Raw genomic sequence first — 26,595 nt, 5'->3', positions numbered from 1 at the left:
TGATAGTTTGCTATGATTTGTTTTTCCAATTTCTTTTTCCGGGATGTACATTCGCCCTTGAAAGTATGGTAGATTATTTTCAATGGTATATTGGTCTCCCTTTAACAGCCATTCCTGTTGTGCTGATTGGTTCATCTGGGATTGCAAGTCGAATTTTAAGTCGTCCAAGCAGGTGGTTGTAGCGATTTTGTTTTGGATTTGTTCTTCAGGAATGATGGCCACAGGATATGATGTGGTAAAAGCTTCTTTTCCTCACTAATGTGTGATAGGTTGTCTGCCTTTCCATTGCGTACTCCGGGTCTATAGGTGATGATAAAGTCGTATTCCGCAAAGAAGAGAGCCCAGCAAAGTTGGCATGATGATTGTGCTTTAGCGGTCCTTAAGTATTGTAGGTTGCGGTGATCAGTGACAACGGTAACTGTATGTCTAGCTCCAAGGAGATAACGTCTTCATGCTTTAAATGCTGCTTTAATTGCCAGCAATTCTTTATCCGTGATTGCATAGTTCAATTCGGGCACAGAAAACTTACGGGACCAGAATGCCATGGGATGTAACTGTCCTGTTCCAGGGTCCCGTTGCGACAATACCGCTCCCACTGCTACATTGGAGGCATCTGTTTCGACCACGTATGGTAGATCTGGTCGAAGGTGTCGAAGAACTGGTGCTGTGGTGAATGCTTGTTTCAGCTTCTGGAAGGCTTCCTCGGCTTCCATAGACCAATGGAATTTCTTGTTTTTACTCAACATGGAGGTAATTGGATGTACAATCTGAGAGAAACTGGGAATAAATCGATGATAGAAGTTGGCGAATCCGAGCACACTTTGTACTCCTTTTGTGGATGTTGGTGAGGGCCATTGGAGGATGGCATCCACCTTGCGTGTCTCCATGTGTACGCCTCGTGGTGTGAGCATAAAGCCGAGAAATTCGACCTCTGTCACATGGAAGGAACATTGTTCCAGCTTGGCATACAACTGATGCTGTCGAAGCGTCTCTAAAACTGCCCAGACATGACCAACGTGATCCTCTTTGGAAGTTGAGTAAATGAGAATGTCGTCAATGTAAACAAGTGCGCAAACGTCCAATAATTCAAGGGGCACGTCATTCATGAAAAATTGGAATGCCGCAGGGGCATTACATAACCCAAAGGGCATAATCTGGTATTCAAAGAAGCCATATTTTGTGTGGAAGGCCGTCTTCCACTCGTCTCCTTTCTTTACTCTCACAAGATGGTAGGCTCCTCGTAAATCCAGTTTTGTGTAAATCTGAGTGTTTTTTACATGATCCAAGAGTTAAGGAATGAGTGGTAATGGATATCTGTTTTTTACCGTGATCTGGTTAAGTGCTCTATAGTCAATACAGGTTCTTAAATCGCCTTCTTTTTTAGGCACAAAAAAGAGGGGCGAGGAGGCAGGGAACTTGGACGGATGGATGAAGCCATTTGTCAGATACTGATCCAGGTAGATTTTTAGATGTTGATTTTCCTGCTCAGTTAGGGCGTAAATCAGACTACAGGGTGTTTGGGCTCTGGATACAAGATCAATTTGGCAATCGTAAGTCCTGTGCGGAGGCAGAAAGTTGGCCTGCTCTTTTTGAAAGACATCCTGTTAGTCCAGATTTCAGGGGGTAAGGAACCAGTGAGACCCAGTGCGATTCCTTTCTTTGATTTCAGGTTGATGACATCTTTATTGTAACAAGTGTCAGCACAGTCGTGAGGAAAGGTCAGAACTCGTTTTCACCAGTCGATCCTAGGGAAGCGACCTGTTTACCACAGTATAAGCAACGTTGATGCTGTCTTCTTTTCTCTCTTTCTGCCTTAGTGAGAGGGCTACGTAACCCACCGATTTGCATTGGTTCAGACGGTTTGTGTGATTTGGTTTCATTTTCACAGGGTCGCACATAGACCAATCGTCCTTCGGTTTTTGTTCTGTCCATTTTGTGATCCTGCAACCTGCTCTGTCAGGTTGATGTATTCCGCACATCCCTCAGGGGGATTCACCACTTGCACTGAAACATCTTTTAGTTCTCCATGCAACCCTCGATAAAAGAGAGTAGTCCTATTTTCTTCTGGCCAGTTTGTCTGGGCTATGAGACGATTGAAGGATGTAATGTAGGTTAATAGATCCTGATTTCCCTGTCTGAGTCACAATAATTTGTTGTCCAGAGCTTGTCCTTGAGTATGTCGTGCAAACAATTTCTCCATCTCGTGCTGAAAATCCCCAAACTCCCGAGGCAAAGGATCATCTTGATTTACCAGAGGTATTGACCAGTCCGCTGCGCTACCTCCTAAATATGAGAGTACAAATGCAACTTTGGCTTGATCGTTAGGTAAAGCCCTAGGTCTGCACAAGAAATGAAGGCGGCCTTGGGTCATGAATGTGGCGTACTTATTCAGGTCACCGTTGAAGCGTTCAGGCGGGGCCAGTGGTACCGCCCCTGGAAGAACCACCTGAACTTGTGTTGATGGCTGCGGTGTGGGAGGATGGGCAAACCCGGGCAATGGAACCTGGCCAGCTTGTGCCTGGAGCATCTGTCTTGCCAAGTCGTCAGTTCGCTCTCGAAGCACAATAAGATCCCTCCTTAAGGCATTGGTTTCCTGTCTTGAGGCATGAACTTCAGCCCATAGCTCTCCGAATAATTGGGCCAACTGGTCTGTCTCTGAGGTTTCCATAACGCCCAGGCAGAGATTCGTAGTGGCTTCGCTTTCTCTTACGCTCACCTGGTCTCTGCGGGGACGTCGGGCACAGTTTCAGCCCTCCCTGGAATGTGATCACCCCTGTCCAGCTTCTCCCCCTGTGAGTATTCTGTGGGCTGCAGTAAGTGGTAGCACTGCTGCTGCTGAAATATGAGAGGAGGTGAGTTTGCCAAGCTGTGACTGCTTCCCCTCTCAAACCGTTCTTCCCAAAGCGTGGTTACTGTGAGCATGCCTCCGACCCATAGAAGCTCACCTAATTATTAATGATGAGCTCTCCGTCCTGCTTCTTCTGGCAGGGGCGCTTGTACTACGGGACCAAGTTCATTCACTGGCCCCTTGCATGTGGTAGTCCAGTCCATCTGCGACTATGCCACTTCATGTTGGTAAGTATCTTTGTTCTTTCTCTTGTCGCTTCTTGCCTATTGTTTCTTAAGATGTTTGTATTGTTCGTTCGAATCTTGCTTTCAAAACTGTCATCCGCTCCTTAAATAATGTCTTTCTTCTGCTTTCTTCCGAATAGGAGAAGTTGCGGTCAAGCAGCAGCCTTGGAGCCCGAGATGAAGCTGGGTGGAAAAAAAATGAATCCACGATGGTCTGACAACAGGTAAGTAAAGGTTTAAGGGTGAGCGCGTGGTCCGATGGTAGCGCAACCTAAAACTGAATGTTTTTTCAATGTCTAACCATGAAGATGGAATAAAAGTGCCGGGTTCAGCGGAAGATGCATGCAGGTGAGAGCAGGTCCCCAAAGGTAAGCGTGAAGGCAGGAAGCTGGATTCCAAGAGGTAAGTCTGCACCCATGCGGCGGTGAGTGTTACGCTGCATGCAAATGCAGAATAACACGAAGCGCCAGCCTCTAGGATTGGAGCAAATTATATAGCTGAGCTTGTGGGATACGCCCACCAGGCCTGGCTTGCCTGCCACACCCTGCCACTCCCTGAGTCAGCACGTGCAAGGCAACCCAGAGAAGCAGCCACATCCAATATTGTACACGTGGAGCTGCTCCTAAGTAAAGTACATGGAAAGTTCCAATAATAAAAGCACTCTTGTGCCAAAATGAAGTGTTCTTGTTCATTGTTGTTCATGAGCCTGGCGAAAAAGGCACCAGGACTGTGTCCATCCGGGCCCCCTGTGTGGTTTTGTGACTTTGGTCCCGTGACCATGACAAACAGTCCTGAATTGATTGCTGATTTAAAAATAAAGATGACCACAAATGAGAATGAGGTAGGGGATATAACTGCACATAAATGGAAGTTTGGTTTAATTTAGCGTTAAATAAAACTATCGAAGTGTGTGCAAATGAAAAGGAGAATGGAGAAAATAAACAAGATTTTCCAAAAGAACAGAGAGGCAGATTAAAAAAAGACACCACACGCCATGATAAGACACCTGATAATGGGGTCGGATTAGTTGTTAAAACATCTTCCCTTGAGAGTCAAAGTGCTGATAAGATGCTGAAAAAAAAATAAGAACTAAAAAGGAGGGTACAATCCAGTCACCTGAAGAGTACTTTAAGCCAAATATCTTTCAAGAGGCTAAAAAGACTGATACTGTGCCAGATGCAAATAGGTGCTCAGAGTCAGAAAATGACAAAATACCAAGTGATGTTAATGAGCATGTTCAGTTGAAGAACTGCAGTGTGAATGCTGATGGTCCCCGAACAGAGAGGCGAACAGTGGCTACACTCCAGATGACATCTGAACGTGGCGAGACAGACAAAGATTCCAGAGATGAGATGGGCAAAAAGGAGGAACAAATATAATTTCACTTGCCCCTGTGTTTGGCAAAAAGTGAGAAGGGCCTGAGAAAGCAGAAATTCACAATTTCTGTGTGTGTTGGAAGAAGTTGAGGATAGGTATTATGCTCCCTTTGCTGTGGAAGAGAAGTGCAATACGATTGCAATGATTGACACCGGTGCACAGGCCACAATCATGTCCAAAGAGTTGGTAAAAAGTATCAATGAAGGGAGGTCCCCACAAAATCAGATCAGAGTGAGACAAAATGAAGGCCCAGTACATAATTTCAATGGTGAGGAGGTACCTATCGAAGGTGTCACTGAGGTTGACATAAAGATAGGAAAACACAGAATGAGACAGGAAGTATTGATCACATCTATCAGTGAAATTCCATTCTTCATGGGAACAGATGGCTGAAAAGGCTGTCGCCACTCAATGATGGAGTAAATGGTGTTCTGTGGTCTCTAACGAAAACAACCATTACGGCCTAAGAAAGTAAAGTCACAAAACAGCAGTGTAAATGAATGCCAAACTGTTGCTAAATCAAATGATGCAGTGGAGGTGTATCTTCAGAATGGTTGTGTGCCTAGTGTCACTGTCATCCTGATGTGTCCAGGTGAAATGCAAAGTGAAAAAGAGAAACAATCCATGCAGATTTATTTAGATCCAAGGAAGAAATGGCAAACCGAAATAGGTGAAAATATGTTACGATTTTACTTGAAAGAAGAGAAGTGCAAGCAGAATGTCTTCCCTGAGTTAACCACAGGAAGACATATTACAACCCTTTCTGAAATACACATGGGAGATGAGCAGCCATGGATCCATGTTGGTATAAATGGTTATTCTGAAATGGTAAAAGCCATGTTAGCACTTGAACACTAAAGCATAGAAATGGACAGCAGGTGAAGGATTCTGATGCATTTGTATGCCTAAATGAGGGACTGCAATGTGAGTATACACCATTGGTGGAGATTGGGGATGGGCCCATCAAAATCATGGTGGATAACAAAAGGTGTCAAGACATTTATTTGGAGTAGAATTCCATGTTAGGAATGGCAATACAAAAATCACATTACACTGCAGATTTCAACAATTCAGTGATTGGGAACGTCCCTGAGAGGTATGTAGATGCACAGGGCATGTTGTCAGAGTCAATGGACTCTCAGCCTAAAGGGATATTCAAAATTCAGTCTGTGTATCCTTATGATTCCAATGAGACAGTGTGCTGTCATCAGGAGAATTGCATATTATTTGATTTAAATGAAAATGAAACAGAACATCAGCCTAATGAATTGGAGGTTGATTTTCCAAAATATATAAAAGTGACAACTCTTCAAAGAGACATGGCCACACGAACAGAGTAAAGCACAGAGGTTCATCCACTGGCAGATTCTCCAGAATTTTTAAAAATGGTAGAGGAGCAGAGTCTGTCAGCAGATGCATGTGATAGTCAAGAGGACAGGAATGAATGGAGAAAAATATTTATGGAATTTAAGGCGGTTTTTGCCAAGGATGCACATGATTACGGCCTAACTGACTTATGTTGCCACATTACCAGAGGGATATGATAGCAATCCGGTATTTGTGCATCAATATTGGTTGCCACTGGCATGCTTGGAGTCACCAGCCGAGATAATTAAAAATTTCGAATCCAGAGGAATGATTAGGCCCATTCATAGTACCTCAATCACTCCCATTTTGGGTGTATTAAAACCAAATGGTCAATGGCGTCTGTGTGCAGACCTGAGAGAATTAAACAAAAGAGTACCAGTGTCTAGATGGCTGCTCCCATTCATTGATCAAGGTCTCACACAGGTTCATGGGTCAAAAGTATTTAACACATTAGACCTTATATCTGGGTACTGGTATACTCAATTGGCTGAAGACATTCAAAACGTATTCACATTTTTCATTTGATAAAATGCAATATGCTTGCTCCAGAACATCATTTGGGTATGTTAACAGTGGGAGCGAATTTGGCATATTTTTTAGAAAAGCACTTTCAGACGCGGCAGAAAGGGGAACCATAGTCTATGTGGATGATGTTCTGATTAAAAATAAAAGTCTGAAAAGTCATTTTGAAGAGATTAGGCATGTGCTTGGTCAATTACAGAAAGCGAGAGCCAAAATATTCTTACAGAAGGCCCAATGGTGCAAAAAGAAATTAAACTTCTTAGGCCATGAAGTGACTGAGCATGGATTGAATCCACAGAAGAAAGAGGTGGAAGCAATACAGAAATTGAAAAATCCTACTAATGTGAAAGGTCTAAAAAGTCTACTAGGGATGACAGGATATAACAGGAAGTTTATTGAGAATGACGCTGAAATCACTCAACCCTTGACTAAATTATTGAAGCACAATATACCTTGGAAATGGGAAAAAAGCAGTCTGCGGCAGTGGAGAAATTGAAAGAATGTCTCATGAAAGCGCCATGCTTAGCCTATCCCATAAAGAATCAATATGTCTTTGTAGAAATAGGATTTCCAGAACAGTGTATGTCAGCTGTGGTATCACAAAAATGTGATTTAAATAATAAAACTATCTCATATGCGAGCAAGGCATTATCTCAGGTTGAAACTAAATTCAGTGTATGTGAAAAGGCTCTTCTGACCACTGTCTGGGTTTTGCAGCATTTCCGTCCCATTATTCAGGGAGAAAAAGTGATAATTGAAACAAATCAAAAATCATTGCAATTTTTACAAAGTAAAAGGATTAGATCAGGCAACCTAGCGCAGTCCAGAATCACTTCCTGGACATTGGCGTTGCAGGGATTCCCTGTGGAAGTAAAATATGGACAGAATAAAAAGAGCCCAATTGCTCAAGTGATAGCAGATCTGCATGATTGTGCAGTGGAATGTACTTTTGATGAGATAGAAATAGAGCCAAGTTTGAATTAATTTGAACAATCACCACACAAAGCTTTTAATGGAAATGTGTGCAAAGATTTGCCAACCGTGTATGTAGATGGATGTGCGTACCATATAGAAAATGATACTGAAAAACAGGTGGTGGCAGGGATAGGAAATGTCTGGATAAGCTGTGAAGGCATTCCTAGTATAGGGATTTGAATTGGAGCAAGGAGTAGCCAAATAGCAGAGTTAGCTGCCATTTATAAGGCAGTTGCTACAGCAGTTGAAAACAAATTCAAAGAAATTGTCCTAGTAACTGATTCTGATTATGCACAAAACAGTTTCGTAGAGTATTTACTTCGTGGACATGCAAAGACACCTGGAGAGGATAAGGAGGGAAATGTTAAAGCAGATCAATTAGCCAAAATCGGGGCTGTCATGGGAGAATTTTTGCCCGTTGAACACCTAATTGGTGAAATACAGGTGGATGCAGTTACACGCTCCAAATCTCCAAAAGAGGTTGAACAACCTGTGGTGCAATGGAGGTATAATACACCAGATCAGGATCTGATTAAGGCACAAAAAGAGGACCTAGGGTTAGGTGTTTCTTATAATCATTTGATATACCCCAAACAAAATCCCCTATCTGAAAACGATTGCAAAGGAAAGGAAGAGCTGAGAGTATTGTTGAAGAACAAAAAAAGAATTAAGCTACAAGATGGTCTGATGATTAGGGAGTCTGTGACAGGTCAGATAAAGTGGGTGGTGCCTCTTTCGTTCATAGGGCTAATGTTACATCATACGCATGACACAATAACTGCAGGACAAAGGGGTTCACAAGAAACTCTAGAAATATTGAACGACTATGCTAACTTGTCGCATACATCCCAGGATGTGGAATTATACACCAGGGGGTGTCTGGTATGTGCACAATTTAAACCTGCTTCACCAATGCATAGAGCTCCATTAATGAAAAGAGGTTTAACCCTTCCATGGTCAGATTTACAGATCGATTATGTTGGGTCTGTGAAAGAATCAGCTAGAGGAAATAGATATTTGTTAACGGTTGTATGACTAATGTTGAAGTGGGTGGAATGCATTCCTGCACCAGACTGTAGTGCACAAATAGCAGCCACATAGCTGGTAAATCACATATTTTCAAGGTTCGGGTTACCCCAAAGGATAGATTCAGACAGGGGAAGTAATTTCACAAGTGTCTTGATGAGCAAGCTGTGGCAGATATTGGGTGTAAAGAGGACATTGCATATTCATATAGGCCGTCTTCTTCTGGAAATGTGGAGTGAAGCAACAGATCTATAGTAGAGATACTAAAGAAGTTTGTAGCTGAGCCAGGTTCCAGTTGGGATCTACAGTTACCCTTAGTATTAATGGCCATTAGGTTGACTCCTGCTAAAGCGACAGGCATCAGTCCTCATGAAGAGTTGACAGGAATAAAAATGGTGCTGCCACAACATTTATTGTACAGGACACACGAGCAAACACTTGTGAGTGCTTCCACAATTCAAGAATATGTGGAAGAGTTGAGGAAGCACTTGCAACATGCATTTGCATTTGTACAGCAGAATCTGGAGAGAGCTGCTGAAAGTGCAAAGACCCAGTATGATAAAAAAGACACCGGTAAAAGAATATAAGATTATCAGGACAGAGGGTGAAATAGTGACAGAACAATTTGTTCATGTCAACCAAATCAAACCCTGCCACCCAAATCATGCGATCAAGAGATTTGAGCGGGTGGCGAACAGTTGAATGTACTGAATGCAATGAAAATAAAGCTAACAGTGCAGTAAGGATAATGATCAGAAAAGCACAGAATTTGGTCTAATGGAAGATATATTGAACAGAGACACAGAAACATGTATGAGGTAGTATCCATTTCAGTCCATGAGTGATAGAAATATGGTCTAGTGAGCAAACGGAAACAAATAAAAATGCCACATATAGCCTTTAAAATGGTACATTATTTTCATGAAAGGGTGCTGAATCAGGCTAAGATAAAGAAAAAACATTGTGTAGCAAAATAATTTGCATGGATCTCAGATAAGCAAAGAAACATGGTGAAGAGGAATGGAAATGTAAAATATTGTAGAGGGGAGCGTATTTAATTGGGAATTACTGTGATACACAATGATGCAAAGTGTAAAATGTTGTTTTGTTCTCTATAATGTGTGTTTAATTGCAGGTATCCAAAGTGGCAGATCCAGGGAACTATGATGTTTTAACCAACGTTTTTTTTTTCTCTAAGCCTTGTACTGAAAGAGGGATAGACAATTGTTCTATACTATGTACTTAACCTGCCTCTTTTCTATTCACTTTCAAAATCACTAATCGATTATCCTGGTAGGGCCGGTTCCTCAGGACGATGGACCATTGGAGGCCACAGGATTGGAGTCCACGGGAGGAGACCCCGGGAAGCCCCCGGACCGAAGGATGGGGGTGAAGATAAAGAGCCTGAGGTGCCAAAAGAGATTACCATAAGAGATGACTTCTGTGAAGGGGACTCCATGGTGTGCCACACCAGAGAAATTTGAGAAATCTCGCTGAGGATGCTCTTATGCAGAAAATTGGTGCAAAGACTGATGGATAGGACAGGATAGGAGTGGTCATGAGGATTCTGGGTATCAAAAAGTGAATATGATTGGTCCTCATTTTGCCTGGGTCATCTTCAGTGTGTTCTGTTTTCCATTTATTGATGATAGAGCATATTATTGTGCTGTGTTCTGCTAGTTTGGACTTGAACTGGGAACAATGGAAGTAATTTATTTTTATTTTTATTTTATTTTATTTTATTGTTTTATTTTGTGTGCATTTCTGCTGATATTGCATAAAAGAAAGAAAATGTTTACCCCATAAAATACATACACGGATAGAGACTATAATTCAGAACCTATGGTGGTATTATGGGATATAAACTCTCCATGGACATGAGAAATGAATGGGCTATTTCATGCATTCTGAGAGTCTTTTGTGTGCGAAGGAAGCAGGAATGCCAGTTGATACATATACCAACTCCTGCAGAGGATTGGCCAGTGGTATCAGTTAGCCCACAAGGTTATTTTTAAAACAAAATGTTCGATGTTTTCTTTTACACATGCTAAATGACAAAAGGACAGAATGCCATGTTATAAATGTTTTCCATGTACTCCAATGCCCGTTTATATTTTTCTTCTAGGTAACCGCAGCAGTATTGATGTGGGTAAAATTTGGGGAATGCATTGTTGCCAATTGAATTATGCTTTTATTGTAAATGACATGATGTTGAACAGATTAATAAAGTGTGAAGACTGACTTGGTGTAAGAATTTTTCTTATGTCTCCAAGGCTTATTATTTAACTGGGGGAGATAACTAGGAGGTGCTCTAGTGCCTACACCACAGTGGTACAGTATTTACCTAAAAAAAAAAAGAGAAAAGGGAAGAATATTGTGTGTGTTGTGTGAATGAATTCACCCATGCATGTCTGGGCTGAATGGAGCTCTCCAAGGGCATAGGCTGGTGATGTAGATAAGTCATTAGCACAATTTATACACTATCTATCACATTATTTATGAAGTTACCGGGTTCCCTCTAGATGTGCTAAGCCTGGGTGGATGCCTACAGTCAACACAAGTACAGGACAAAGTTATAAACAGGGAAGGTTTGTCTCATCATATAGGGCAGCGTTATGAAAGGTATGCTCACCACTAAATTACCACCAAAATGAGGTAATGCCAATTTACCGCCAATATCCCACAATACTAAAATACTGCCAAATAAGGTAATAGCCCAAAGACAAAACATCCTACAATGCCCAACAAACCATAACACATCAATACACTACTGGCTACAGAGATAGTTCAACCAAAGCTGATGAAAATACCTTGTCTGATTGGTCAGCAGCATTGGATTCCGAAGAAGCCACTTTGGCACATCCATAAAAAGGTACACACAATCTGAAAACCATGCTTGCATGTTCTACAAAGCCGTCACTAAAATCACCAACACTCTCTCTCTCCACACTTTATCATGAGTGCTTTAATTGAGCCCAAAAGACGGAAGTGCATATTTCATACTCAGGACTGTAGCAAGGGGGGAAAGATCCAGAGGCAAAGGAGAGGTTGCAGAATTCAGCAAGGCCCGGATCAAGGGTATCGATGTGGTCCTTAATGGTTTTAGAGGAACAGGGATGGACCTGTTTTGATGAGGCTTTCATAGATCTGACTTGTCTAGCAACCTCATCAGGGGAGTAAAGAGCAAAGGAGGAGAAAGAGGGAGGGGGGTAGCTGAAGGTTGGTCAGTAAGCAGAGAAGGAGAGGGGTGATGAGGGGGAGTGGAGGAGAGGTCGGAGAAGATGTCCTGGGTTTTATAGATAAAGTGAGAGGCAAGGGCATTATAAAGAGCCTGAGAGGTGAGAGGAGGGGTGGACACTGCAGCAGGGTTGGCCAGCTCCTTACAGATTTTAAAGAGTTCAGCCGTGTTGTTAGATGCCGCAGAGACACAGGTTTGAATGTGGACTCTTTTCTTGGTGCGGACAGAGAGGCGGTATTGCCTTTGCAGCAGGAGTCAGGCCAGTTTGTCAGAGGATGAGCAAGAAGCTCTCCATTTTCTCTCAGCCACCTTACACTTACATTTGAGTGTAGCTAGGTCAGAGTCATACCAAGAATTGCATTTGTGAATCTGACCTCCATCTCAATAAGTACATAAGCTGTTGTTGGGAAGGAGACGGTCCTTACCCCTCGACTTGCATCACTCCAGGAACATAACTTATGTAATAACCAAGCTGGGAGACATAGCCACCCCCGCGGTGTTCTGGTTCATCACATCCCATAGAGAATAACACATATATTATAGGCACCAGCCCCGCGATAAGAAGCCATTTTGAACTAGGCCCAGCGCCATCTTTTCTTCTAGGCCTGAAAATCAATTTCTTGCTAGAAATGCACCTCTTCCATCCCCAACGCCTCACACCATAGCCTCCCCCTTGCCAGCTCCGTGCAAGCCCTGTTCTCACGGAATCCCAGCCATGACTTGTTACAATCCTGTAGTATAATTTCCGAAAGAATGTGCTCTGCAGAGAGCGTGAGAAAGTGACAAGTCATAAGCCCTAGTGCCCATTCATCTCCAATAAACTGCCTGTGCCCTCTCAAACCCACACTGCCAGGCCAGAACCCACCAGCCCGACCCCCAGTTCCTTTCACGCTGATACTCATCTGACCCCCTTGCACGTTGATCATTCCAGGACCCCCACCACAGCCCTAATCTTGTGTAGCAGTATATTATCCCAAAAGTAACACACGCCCACCTATATCACTAGGTCCCTACGAGGACAGATGGTAGATCAAAACCTTAGGGGTGGGTGCCTGGGTGCGAGATCTGTGGCATCAAACATAATCCAAAGTGGAATGCCTATATATTAGCTCATCTGACCTATGCATCCCCATTTATGCAAGATTTTGTGTGTGCCAGTATTTCTGCATTATCAGTTCCTGGTGTTTAGTTTAGTTAGTTAGAGAATTTGCTTCCTTGCCCTGACCTTCACACCACAGAGATGAGCCCAGCCGACCCACGTGTGCCAAGAGCAACTGCACGACGGCGATCAATCAGCATCTTGTATCCCATATAGTATCAACTGTCCTATAAGTTACCCACCAATCCGATACAAGAAAATGGACCATATACCTGTCATCATCAGTGATGCTGTGTGTCCTTTTAATATGCTTCCCATGTAATGTTTCAGCAGAGCGCTCTTTGTTATCTTTGCAACTCATCTCCTGGTCTCATTTCCCTGACGCGGAGTCTACCTTATTTGTACAATTTGATTGGGACACGTGTTTTGGGAGTGCCTTCATTGTGCATTAAATGAGGATACAAAAATATTTACTTGAAACAGACCCTAAATCTCTGGCTATATCTGAAACAATTTGGGATTGACCAGCCATTTTTTAAGAATATAGATTCCTGGTTGTACACCATATTAGGAAGGCCTAAGAGGAACTCAGTGGTTACAGAAAAGTTCATTGAAAATTAATAATGCCACAATTACTTTGTTAATTTTGCCAAGATCTTGGACATAACAATGAAAAGGATTGCCGTCTGCCAGGGGTGTAGAAGACATGACTTTTTTGATTTGTATTGATAATCAAACCGTGTGGGTAATTCTATCTCTGGAAGGGTGGCCTGCTAACCGGACCCTCTTTAAGCAAACAGCATGCCAAAAGCATAGTACACACCAGTGCCCTGCTGATAAGTAGACTGATTTTCAGTACTTGCTCTCCAATGGCACAGAGCAGGCTCAGAAGTTATAGGTGCCCTCTTGACAGCTGCAGTGGCAGCAAGTCACTCCAGCACAAGGGATGCAATTTCAATATGAACAATGTTCCCAAATCAAAAACAACTCACCATCCTGGTGGCAGTTTTAATCTTTAAACAGAAACCACAATTAAGTTTGAGGGATGGTGACTGGTATTTTCTATAATTATTAAAGTTGCACCTGAATCTGTATCATACATGTGTCAACAATGTGAGACAGCCTAGCCATGGACAGGCTATATGTATTCCCCCCAGAGTGGCTCTCTCGACTGCCCCTACCTGGACTAGAGCCAGTGTGGGCTGCTCCTTTTGATTCTTTGGAGGTTGGATAACACCTCTCTCCAGTAAGACAACCCCCTCATCAGGAGCTATCCTGGGAAACAGGAACCACATGGCACACCCTACACAAAATGACTATCCTCACAACAGGGTGTTGCATCGTCGTGGGAGATCATGGTCTTTCCAGACCCATAGCATCAAAGTCACTTTGATGCTATGTGTCTGGGAAGGAGCCAAGTTAGACTATCCAAAGGGAGCTCAGACTTTTTGTCTCTTTCTATACCTCTTTTTCTGTCCTGTCTCCTCTACTTCCTTTAGAAAAAAAGCATGTTGGGTATGATGCAAGCAGCCAATGCCCATTTGTCACAAGAACAGGGATTGGACCACTTAAAGCAGTCTTGCTTTTATCCAATTACCTGTGGGCCTTTGCCCATAAAAGAGGGGGTCTTTCATTCCTTCTTAAATTACCTTTAAGACCAATCAGGACATAAGGAAGAATTTATTTGGACCTCTCTAGGGAGAGTTTGTCTTTCCAAAGCCCTCAACATTGAGGTGAAGAAGGGGGATTCCAAGGCAGGGGCAAGCTCTGCCCACTTACCACTCCCAGGGCACATTGGGGGTGGCACTTTCTGAGGACCTGTATCTGCCACTCTGCACCAACTCTCCCTAAACTGGGCAAGCAGATCCTGAAAGCACTCTGGTCATAACAATGGGAGTAAGTAATTAAAATTGTAATTGTAATTGAAAGTGTTATACAAATGCCATAACACATCACTTACCCTGTCCTAGAGCCCTGTAACGGGTCTCACAGCATCTGAAGGGCCAGATCAGCTGTATTGCTGTTTTATCGCATTGAACTGGGCAAACTGCATTCAAACTGTGTTCACTGCACTTGAACTATCGAGACCCAGTGGTGGTAGTTTTGGCACTTCATTAAACCTTTGAACAACCACTGCTTTGCATCAACCAAATTAGCTTGCCGATGCATGATGCGAAGCAGAGTACATCACCTGTTCGTCTCAAACAACTTGCTCCCAACTGCTGGTCAACTTGAACCACTGCCTCTTTGAAGCCTGCATCGGATAAGCACGATGAACGACCTGAACACCACACTCAAGCTGCACTGAGCTCTTGCCTCAACTTACTAGATGCCAGCTTGCCTCTTAAACCAGCATGGCTAGCCACAACTGAACCTGGTACAGCTCGAAGCCTGGCTCGATGCTGTCAAGCCACCAAGAACAGCGAGAAGGTATTATTGACTGCTGACTGCCCCTTGTTCCATCGTTGGGCCCTCGAGGATGGTTAGGTCACTTTTGATCTCTTCTCTCACACCAGACATTTTCTTTTTTGAATACTATGATGCTTTATTGATTTCTCTCTCCCTCCTTAAAAGTGCCTGCCTCTATTACATTCTTCATTTCTTTGTTATTCTTTACTTGGGTGGGTTTCTATATAGTTTCTTATGGCAATTTGTACATTGGTGTGTTTAGGTAATGTTTATATATTGTTTATAGATCCGTAAATGTACATTCTTTTTATTTTGGACTGTTGCACCTTTCTGTTTGAGTTGCTACTGGATCACATTCAAACCCTTTCTGAGATTATAGCCTTCCCTTGACCGACGTTACCACAAAAGACAAAGGAGGTATATCTCTTAGCTGTGCCTGTTTTAACTTTATGATTGGTTCGCTGCTGATTTGTAGAAGTGTGCGATCTGAGTAGGCCGTTTAGCCACTACCCATCCCTATTCTCCTAAAGAGCAGAAGTATTTTCCTCAAAAACATAATTTAATTGGTTGATATACTCAACTGTAAGAATAGCATTGTTGAAGAAGTTTGCAGCATTCTACTCAGACTCCCATATTAGATGTAATGGTAAACAAAACTGGCAGCAGCTATAGATAATTGACATGCAATTTAAGTTATGTGGTAAACCACTTCTCTCCATTGGACATGTTGCCACACCTGCTCCCACAACCATTCCTGCTGGCATCAGACTCAATCACAATATCAGCCGAAGAACTCAAAAACATGATTACGAAACACCATGTGATCTAGCAACCAGGTCAGATCTGTAAGGTTATCTGCATGCATAGATACCCCTTACGTGCAAGCTAAACCACAATAAGTCTCTGCAGAGCCCTTCAGTGTGAGTGTCCTCCAAATATGGCATGATTAGAGGAACATAGAAGACACACAATTTTGACCAAACTTGTCCCGATTCATCCAAAATCCTGCAGAAGGCCTCTCACTATGGCGATGTCAGTTAATGAGCTCTAAGTATCCTGGCACATTACATAAGAAGCACTGTGGCCTCTTCGGCCTGCTGACGTCTAGTGAGAGGTTGTTCAGATCTCATGCATCTTTGGTCCTTCCAACTACGTCCATGAACTTTACCAGGGGCCTAATCAAACCTAAACAATTGTCCAGGCAGAATCATTATTGCATGTTGAACTACCTTGCATTGTCAGATCATGTTGAACCAGCTCTCCCCTGAAGTGGAATCTCTGCTTTCTTTGCATCAAGAACCCTTCAAGCACTTGAGCTACATTGACTTGAACTTTTCCTGTCTGTCCCAAGCTTCGTTTAGCCACTAGTCATTGCCACTTGTTTAATCACACCAAGTTGTTGCATTCCATTGAGCCAGATCCCCAATTTGAACCCAACTCATGGAAAGAACCTATAATCCCTCTTCAATACTGTTGAGATCCAAAAAGAAGATAGGAAGGTCTGTATACGTGCTTCTATCATTTAAGACCCATGTTATACCATACAGACAAATTCTTGAACTTCTTTGAATTTCAACACAAGTATTTACCTGCAGACTCCTGTTATTTAATACCCAGAGTTTCCCTTTCTCCCAAAGTCAGCATTTTATGTGCATCTCATTAAAGAGACGAGTTGTTTGTGTTTTTCAAAGTTTGTCTGTATTTTTAGTTTAATGAAATTCTTATTTCTATAGAACGCTGATCGGACATTTCTTGTATTTTGCTACTTACCTTACTGTTGTGGTTTTGGATGCTCCCATGCTGTCTCACATCCTCTTGAAGAGTATAGCCAACCCTCAGCCCATGCTACCTTAGAGAGGGAAAGCAGGTATAGTATTCATGTTGTGCCTGATTCAACTTTAAGATTCAGATCACTGATGTTCTTGTAATAGTGTCGGGCTGGTAGAAATTTAAAAACCACTGTTCATCTGTGTATTTCCGAAAGCAGTAGCCATTTTGTCACATCGGACTTCAGTGCTGATACAGGTCTCCTCAAGATTATCTAACCTGAACTCCGCCTCAGCATTATAGCACCTACATATGATGGTTATACTGTTATCTACAACCAAACTAGAGCATCCTCTCAACGAATGATATAAATGAAATGTATTAGATTGGGTCAACAAATAGTGTGTAAGTGTTCTAACTGTGAATGAGAAACTGGTCTCAACGAGGATCCCTAAATTCAACACTTTCTCAAGGAGATAGTGCCCAGTCCCTTATTAGATCCTACTCACAGTCACAGGGCTATAGTTCCCAGCAACCTATTTGCCACACATTCCCTTCAAAAGGATAACACCCAGTTTGTTGTTTGTAATCCACCACAGGAGGATAGTGCCTTGCTCACTTCTGGCTAATCTATGGTCATAGTTCCCCAGGTCGCTTTAAGGCATTTAGTGTTCTCCATACAACCTTGGGATGATGCTTGACTCCAAATAAATTCAGGAGACAATAACGAGGGGCACAAGTTACAGAAAGACAGCACTTGAATGCATGCAATTATCGGCCAGGAGGTTAATCAGCCCCCAGTGACCAAAAGGCTGAGCACACTCAACCCTCCAAGATCGGCCCGCAATTTGTTATAGACAGAAACCACCAAATTGCAATTATTATTCCAGACATTAAGTAGATGCAAATCCCTATTCTCCTACTGGCTCTTGCCATTTACAAACCTAAAGATCGACATACATTACCCTGCACTATTGGTAAGTACATTATACGTGGCATTCGAAATCCCTCCCCCTGCAGATGATCTAATTGGGCAATTAGGGAAATGTGAAATCAGCACCTTGTGGCAACAAATAGAAGATACTCTAACATCCTTTCTCATGACACCAAACAGCTTGGCACTTGTCTGATCCCAGGCCTTACTACTTCCTCAACGTGCAACATCGTTTTGCAACTACCACTTTGATACATGTTGTGATACCCAATGCTTAGCTAGACGAACAACATAAACTGTTAGTTTGCGGAATGTTCATCTTGCCTGGGAAAGAGGGAGGGAGAGAGAGAGAGGGAGAGATCTCATAGAGAAAACATGTAACTGAAACCCCACATTTGAAAAGTAATTTCTTGTTTTATTTGTTCTTCAAGACCACTCTGTCCCAAACTCAACAGTTCTAGGACTTCACTAGAGGACAGCAGATCCACAGCTGGGTTCATTTTTTTGGCAGTGCCTTAACCCGAGGCCTGGTTCACACCAGAACACATCTTTTCCAACAATTGGATTTCCGTCTGGCTAATACTAAAGACATAAATCGTTATTATTGCATGTGCTCAACTTCCCTGGAACGATACTCACTTATGCATGAGGATGAGTAAACCTGTTGAGTCACTGCATAGCATAATAAATAAAGTTCTGAAGTTGGCCAGTGGATGACAACTAATAAGCTTCAGCTGAACCCAATCAAAACAGAGCTTATCTTGTTCAGGCTTATGGGGGACTCTACTCATATATCGCCTCCTCCCTACATCTTTGGCATACATACGATCTTCTCTAAAAAGGTTAAGATTGTAGGCTCCTATTGGCAGTCGAATTTAGGATGGGAGCAACAAGTAGCAGCTATGGTCAAATTAATCTTTTACTCCTTACGCCTCTTACGTCATGTTCTTTTGTTCATTTTGCCAACTGATCATGCAGTTGTGATTGGTTCCGTGGCGAATTCCAGGTGGGACTATGGGAATGGCACTCTAACTGGCATTCCCGTAAGACAAATTCATCGTCTCCAAAGGGCTCAAAACACAGCAGTTATTTTATACTCATTTTCAAAGTACCAGAAACAGCTTCAGTGTCCGTCCTGCTGATATCACTCCATCAGGCATAGGATTAACTTTAAAATCCTCTGTCTGGTGTTCAAATGTATCAATGGCCTTTCTCCTGCTTATCTGTCAGAAATGATTGCACATTATCAGTGGATTCATTACTCTTTACTTGGATGAGAATTTATTGGTAATTCCTCCATCTCGGTTTGTCTTTAAAGATGACAGATGATTTTCCAAATGCGGTCTCCAGTTAGTTAGTCAAGCCTGAGTACCCTTGCTGTCTTCCAGAAGACTTTAAAAACCCACCTCTTCAGATAATAGGAGTATACTCTTCTAAATCTCTGTCTATGTAAATAACGCAATTGGTGAATGTCTTGGAACATTCTGCGCCTAGACGCAGTTGATTCTGCCGCTGCCCAATAGAAATACCTCAAATCAAATCACTAGGGCAAGATTTGCCCCAGTGCCAAAAACACAGAGGTAGCGTTTGAAAACGTTTTCACCATGGTAGGGGCAACCATTACTCTGGTGCAAACTTCATATAATTTCAAGGCAATCTTGCTTGAGGGCAAGTTTGTCCATTTCGTATTAGCACTAGCACAAACTTTGCCCAGAAAATACGCATTGATAGAATAGTTTTCTGACCAAGAGAAAACTTTGCCCTCTTGCTAATGCCATGCAAAAATGCATTTGTCATAGTGCAAAGGTTTTCTACTATGGCACCAGTCCAAGGTTTCTGTATTCTGGCCCCTGGAGTGCTTTTGAACCAGTGATCTGTAAACGGTGAGGAGAACAATGAGTGTGCGATAGAGGGCTGACTGCCAACCATGCACAAAGGGAACGCAGCTGTATGCCCCCTCTTCAAAACTTGCAATCACAATCAAACAAGGCAATAGAGGTAACAAGAGCATCCATTAAGGGCCGAATATCACCAAGAAAGAGAAAGGACAGATAATAGGATGCGAGGGGATAGCCTGGAAACGTAGGGCCAGGATGGTTCACATTGCATGCTTTAAATGCGCACAACTTCAAAAATCCCAGAGTATGTGGGAAAGTATTTAGTATGAAAAATGTTGACTTTGCTGTGGATACTTTACACACTGGCAGCCAGCCACAATAGGTGGAGGGCAGCCCCCCCCCCCGCCCCACCCGAGCAGCAGGCTGCCACCTTGCCTGAGTGACAGGCAGCACAATGCCCTGTGTCTTTTATTTTCACAGGTCTGTGCTGACTGCCTCTCTGTAGGGGTGCTTCCCCTGCTATGTTATTTTTTCTGTCTGTTTGTTGTGGAGCATTTGGGCTCTGCAAAAACCATAGCACCAAATAATGTGAGCTAGTGGGGCATCAGAAGACTGGCTGCGCCTGCTCTTATAATTACACCATCAGCGTAGACACGCCGCTTGACACGAGAGGAGCCTCACCTGTCAGCGTGTACAAGTTGCCGGGACCCACAACATGAACACGCTGACTCACAGAAGAAGGATCCTGTCCTGTCAGACAGCGTACCTATGTCCCCAGAGGAGGGGAGGGACATTCAGTCCTCCCTTTGACTGCGTAGGGTGTGCGTGGATACATGCAGGCAAGGTAAGTGTATTGCTTTAATGTAATGTCTATGTATGCATACATGTATGGATTGCATGCATGCATGTATGTATTTTGGTGTTAGATGTGTGTGAAGGGTATGTGAATGTGCAGGTCAAAGTGCTTCTGTGTGGTGCATGTGTATGAATGTCAGCCCCAACCGCTAAATGTAGGGACCAACAGAGGGGCACCTACATTAAGGGGTAGGGGCTGCTTTGCGCATGGCATTCTTTTTGCTTTACCCTGGATGCAGACAGTACCAAAAATGGCAAATGAAGTGTTATTGCGTGGATGGGCTGGCCTACGCTGACTGTAGGCCTGTCCATCCACTTACTAACACTTATCTTTGCATTACCCATGTTGCACAGTTACTGTCCTTCGAGGGTAAAGCAAACATGATTTCGCTAGACTGGCTTACATTCAGGGCCAGCCTTAGGCGTGGGCACCCTAGGACGCCATAGCCTCCACCATGCCAGCATGGAGGGGCCTTTAAAAAGCTCCTCTGTGCTGGTGCAGCAGTGGCCATGGTGACCTATGTAAAAGAAAAGGCTCCCCTATGCTGGCCCTTCAGTGGCACCCTATGTAGGTGAAAATAGCCCCCACCCTGTGGGAGAAGCATTTGACTTACTTTGGGTACCACTGCCTTACCAGCATGGTGTGGCAGCTTTTCTATTACAAAGGGCGCCGCTGCCACACCATCTCGGGGAACCCCTCAAGTGCTTCCCGAGCCGGCGTGGTGGAGGCACTCTATTTAAATGAAATGTGTCCCGCTCTCATGCTGGTGCTGGTCACTCCAGTACAGGAGTGGGGAGCTTTTCACTCTAATAGGGGTCTGCTGCCAAACGAACATGGGACAGTCTTTGAAAGGCTTCCCCGATCTGGCATGGGGTGGTGCCCTATTTAAGTGAAAAGCTCCCCGCTCTTGTGTTGGAGAAGGCAGCTTTTCACCGAAATAGGTCACCACTGCACACAAAAGAAATACTCTGGGCTCCCCCTTCTCCTTGGGGAGGAGGAAGGAGCCGCAGGTCGTGGCCAAACCTGGCATTTTGCATAAAAGCAAACAGTATTTTGGGAACATAACAATTTCTGATGTTCCTAAAATGCTCTTTGCGTTTACGCAAAATGCATGTTTCAAATAAATAATTGTCCACATTTTTAAATTTGAAAACATGTCTGTGATAGTGACTCAGCAAGAAATCCTTTTGAGTCAGTAATGGACGTTGGACTCTGCTGTTTTCATTGGTCACAGTGCTCACCCTAACAAAAAAAATCTGTAAATTGCAAGACATACGTACGAATTTGTAAACCGTTTGAATGGGATGTGCAGGTGTCTGTTTCTGCATTCAGTCTCAAGTCTTCTGAAGCAGAGCTGCGAATTGCCTAGTTCAGTCCTGGTCCTCAAGACAGAAAAGCTTCTGCTGGCGCGGTGGTGGAGCCAGCCTCCATTTATTTTTTGACGGGTGACTAGATGACAGTTTTGAAAGCTCGTCATTGTAGGGATTGATATTGCCTGGGCGGGATTTTGTCCTCTGCCACTGTGTCTTAACTGCTGCTGCCATGTCAATGAATGTTTAAATGCAAATAGTCTGCTTTCCCAGGTGAGAAATCTGAAAGAATCTTGGTAGTATCCCATTCCCATCAGAGCCCAGGGCTTAGCACTCAGACATCAAGGCAGAGTGCGGCCTTTTTCTTGCAACCTCCTCAATATGGGAGGCTTAAGCCATCCCAAAGCAGTGGCTGGTGACACTCTAAGTGAAAAGACCCCTGCTCCCGAGCTGGTGCCAAGGGTGCCACATTTTGTTTCGCCAGGGGCGCTGCCAGGGCTAAGGCCTTCCCCGCCTACATTGAATGCATGCCAGTCTTTTCACGTAATAGCACTTGTCTTCGATTTACACTTGATGCACAGACAGGTTCTGTGCATCAAGGGTAAACCAAATAAGGCAAGTGTTATTAGCAGTAAATGCCCACTTTTCACTCTGGACTTGAGGGTCACCTATGCATTGCTCACACTCACATGGCCCGCACTCCAAAACTGTGCATCATTTGTAGATCTCTGACCACCTCACTAAAAGGACAAAATGCACTGTGAACCACGACATTGAGAACAATTCAGTCATAATTAGAAACACGCATAGTTTGCTTTTAGTTACATTTGTGCAATAGTGTTTAATAGCATAGATAAGCATATTTACCCCAATAGAGCTGAGAATTAGATATGATTTGTGATAAGTTTGAAAGACAAGCATGTCATCTTATTTGCATCACTCAGCAAAAGTCTGCAATGCATTGTACTTTTGAGTTACCCTTTAATAGGTCATTAGAAGTGATGTGATTGCACTGGAGTGCCTTGTGATCTGGGAATGTGTGTTTACTCGCAGTGACTTTCTTGACAAATTTAAATATCAGTAATGAATATATGTAGTGATGGGACAAACATAATTATCTGGACTTACATTTAACCCAATTGTAAATGCTTGTATTTCATTGCATGGTTTACTTACAGAATGCAGTATTTTCTTCAACCTAGACCCACTAATAACCTGTGTGCCTGACTACAAAGCCCTTACATCTTTTTTGGAGATGTCACAGCAAAGCTATACACTTCTGGGCTGTTTGTCTGTTTGTTTGTAATTTATTTATTGAGCGTGCCAAACCCGAGGGCATCAGGGCACAGGAATTAGGAAGTCATACAGCTTGGTACACAGGTTACATTGGTTACAAAAGTATCAGAAAAAGAAAGCATCTAATCTAGAAGATATGCATTATATGTACATACAGTAAGCAAGGGTAATTAAATACACACAGTCTATATATATATAGCAAGATGTACAGTTATTCACAGGTATGGTCAGGTTCTGCAATTTTATTTATCCTCATTCTCCAAGAGCCAAATAATCTGATTTTGCCTAAATTTAGTAAAGGTTTTTGGTCCATTCTGAGTGTTGTGGGTAGTGAGTTCCACAGCTGAGCTGCTTTGACTGGGAAGCTGGTACCTCCAATAGTGGATAGTTTAAAATGAGGCACCTGTAGGCAATTGCAATTCACTAGTCTTGTGGATCTAGTAGATGATTTTCTAGAAAGTCTTTCTGTTAGGCATTTATGGATAATGGATGTTGTTTTTAGTCTGATTTTCTCATGTGTGGAAAGCCACTTGTACTTCCTTCTAGTGTTAGAAATATGTTCTTTCGTAGAAATACTGAGTGCGGCTCTAAGGGCGCTGTTTTGGAGTATCTGTAATTTAATATATTTGTTGGCTCCGATGTATAAGGCGTTGCAGTAATCTAATTTGGAAATAATGAGGGCTCTGGCTAGGATCGTACAGCTGTTGGACGAAAGGAATTGTTTACCGGCTCTAATTAATTTGCATTTGTATGCTGTAGAGGAGGCTAGAGTGTTTACCTGTTTAGAGAATGTTAGGGTGGAATCTAAGTAAAAATCTAAAGTTTTTACTTCCTTGGCAACCTTAATAAGAGTCCCATCGATGATGAACGATGAGTATTCTGTGCCAAGTCTAGTGAGAAGAGCTGCAGATCCCAGGATGAGAAGTTCTGTTTTGTCATCATTCAAACAGAGGCCATGCATGGCCATCCATGCCTGAACGATACTGTATATCCTATTCACCAATGCTAAAACCATGCTGTAATCCCCAGTAAGTGATAGGAGGATCTGGGTATTGCCTGCTTAATTAGTGTAGGTAATACCCAGATGGTCCAAATTATCAAACAGGGGCTTGGTGAAGATATCATATATGGTTGGAGAGACACAAGAACCCTGGGGCACCCTGCAGGTAATGGGGATGGGGTCCGCAGCTGCAGAGGGCGAGAAAACCCTTACTGAGAAATTATTGTATCCACGCTATTGCCTCACTGGAGAAATGGGCAGCTGAGTCCAAGTGGCTACATAAGACATGATGGTCCACTAAACCGAAAGCCGCCGACAGGTGAAGGAGGAGGAGTAATGCAGGTTTACCATTGTCTCTTAAATTGGCTATTTGGGCTTTAAGATCAATGAGTGCTGTTTCTGTGCCATGTAATGGCCGGAAACCAGATTGACTGGAGCCTAATAGTTGGTTAAGTTCTAGGAAGTTCTGTATTTGGATGTATGCAAACTTGTCTAAAATCTTCACCAGGAGTGGCACAGTGGTGATGGGCCTGTAGTTTATCGGAATAGAGGAGTCTAACGTTTGCTTCTTAAGGAGTGGGAGTACCCAGGATTCCTTAAGGATGCTAGGTAGCGTGCCAGATGTAAAAGAGGCATTAATAAGCTTGGTAATGAAGGGTGCTAGATCCTTAGCGGCATCCTTGATAAGTTGAGCTGGGCATTGATCACCCTTACAGTTGGATGGTTTGAGACCAAATATAACCTTCTCAACCTCTAAGATAGAGACTTTGGAGAAGTGAAATTGGGTGACATGTTTGATGTTAGGCAGTGCCGTTTTTTTAGATAGTATTGAAGAAGTTAGTGACTTTTCTTTACTGATATTTTATTTTGAAGGTTAGATACTTTGTTGGCTAGCGCATGCTGGATATCAGCACACCATGTGTTGTCTTTGACACAGTTGTCTAGGCATATGAAAGGAGTTTCTAGTTCTTTTAAAATAGTGAAGAGCTCCTTCATACTAGAATTTGCTTGCGTAATTCTGTTGTCATAAGTTTCTTGTTTGGCCAAGAGTATGTCTTTCTTGTATTGGGATGACATTTTGATTATCTTTGGTTTGTTTTCCATGGTGGGATGAAGTTTCCAGGCAGTTTCACATTTCCTTTTGTCTAGTCTTAAGTTTTTTAAGTGAGGAGTAAACCAATTGTTCAAGTGGCTTTTAGGTTTACTATTTCTAAGTTTTTGAGGGTCAATAGTATCAAGAGTTGTATTCATAACTTTGTTATATTCATCAACTAGGAGGCTAGGATCCATGTTGTCGGGTAGGGAGTTGAGGGTGGGCAAGATAAATGGTAGTAGTTTGTCTGTAGTGATTTCACCATACAGGCACACCCTGGCAGCCACTCATACATTTAAGTGTGCACCCTTTCATCATACAGGTACACACACCCAGGCAGCCACCCATAGATTTAAGTGCGCACCATTTCACCATACACTCACACAGCTAGCCACCTATACATTTAAGTGTGCACCCTTTCATCATTCATGTACACACACCCAGGCAGCCACCCATAGATTTAAGTGTGCACTCTTTCACCATACACTCACACACGCACAGACCATGGGGTTGAGGGAAGCCTATTACTTCAAAATGAATTGTTCTTTTTGAAATCCCTCTGACTTCATAAACAAATCATTTCCATTAAGGACCAAACCATAATGGAAATAATGTCTTTATGAAGACAGAGTGACTTCAAAAATAAACTATTTCTTTTTAAGTCATAGAGCTCCCCCACCACATGACATGGAAGCCTCTGGTGAAAGGTCTGAGCCTCCAGCCTAGAGGCCTCCATGTCATGGGGTGAGGGGAGCCCTCAGACTTCAAAAATAAATAGTTTCTTTTTGAAGTCACTCTGCCTTCCTAAAGAAATAATTTCTGCTACGTTGTATTAATTCAGTTACCCTGTAACAGAAAAAATTTCTTAAAGAAGGCAGAGTGACTACAAAAAGAAAAAACAAATGGAATATTTTCCCCAGGGCCCCCCTCCCAGGACAGGTGGTGGTGGGGCACCCCCCACCAAAAGGGGCTCCCAGCACGCCAGCACCCTGCACTCACCATTTTAGGAGATTTCAAAATATGGTTCGATACCTCCACCAACCCGATGACCCGCTCCCTAAATGACAATCTGGAACCTCTCAGCATGTCACAATTGATCTCACACCCGACCCACATTGCAGGACACACCCTTGGTGCGCTTTTCTGCACACTCATGCCTCACCCACTCAGCTAGGCTGATCACCACGCTATCCCTTTCTCACTTCAATACCTTCCTCTCTCTCCAGCACTTCCTCCAATCGATCTGTCAACTTTTTCAGCTAGCCTCCCTCTTCGGTATAAAATCATCGTCAATCCAGGCCTGGCCAATGTCCTTCTCCTTACTCTACAGATACGTGGGGGTAGAGTCAAAGGCTTCCCAAGCCAATAGCGTGACAGGAGGTCGCTATAGCCTTGCAAAAGGAGCTAGATAACTG

This window comes from Ambystoma mexicanum, chromosome 7p (genome assembly GCF_040938575.1).
Source record: "Ambystoma mexicanum isolate Mex_15411 chromosome 7p, UKY_AmexF1_1, whole genome shotgun sequence".
NCBI lineage: Eukaryota > Metazoa > Chordata > Amphibia > Caudata > Ambystomatidae > Ambystoma > Ambystoma mexicanum.
This window is presented reverse-complemented; position numbering follows the sequence as displayed.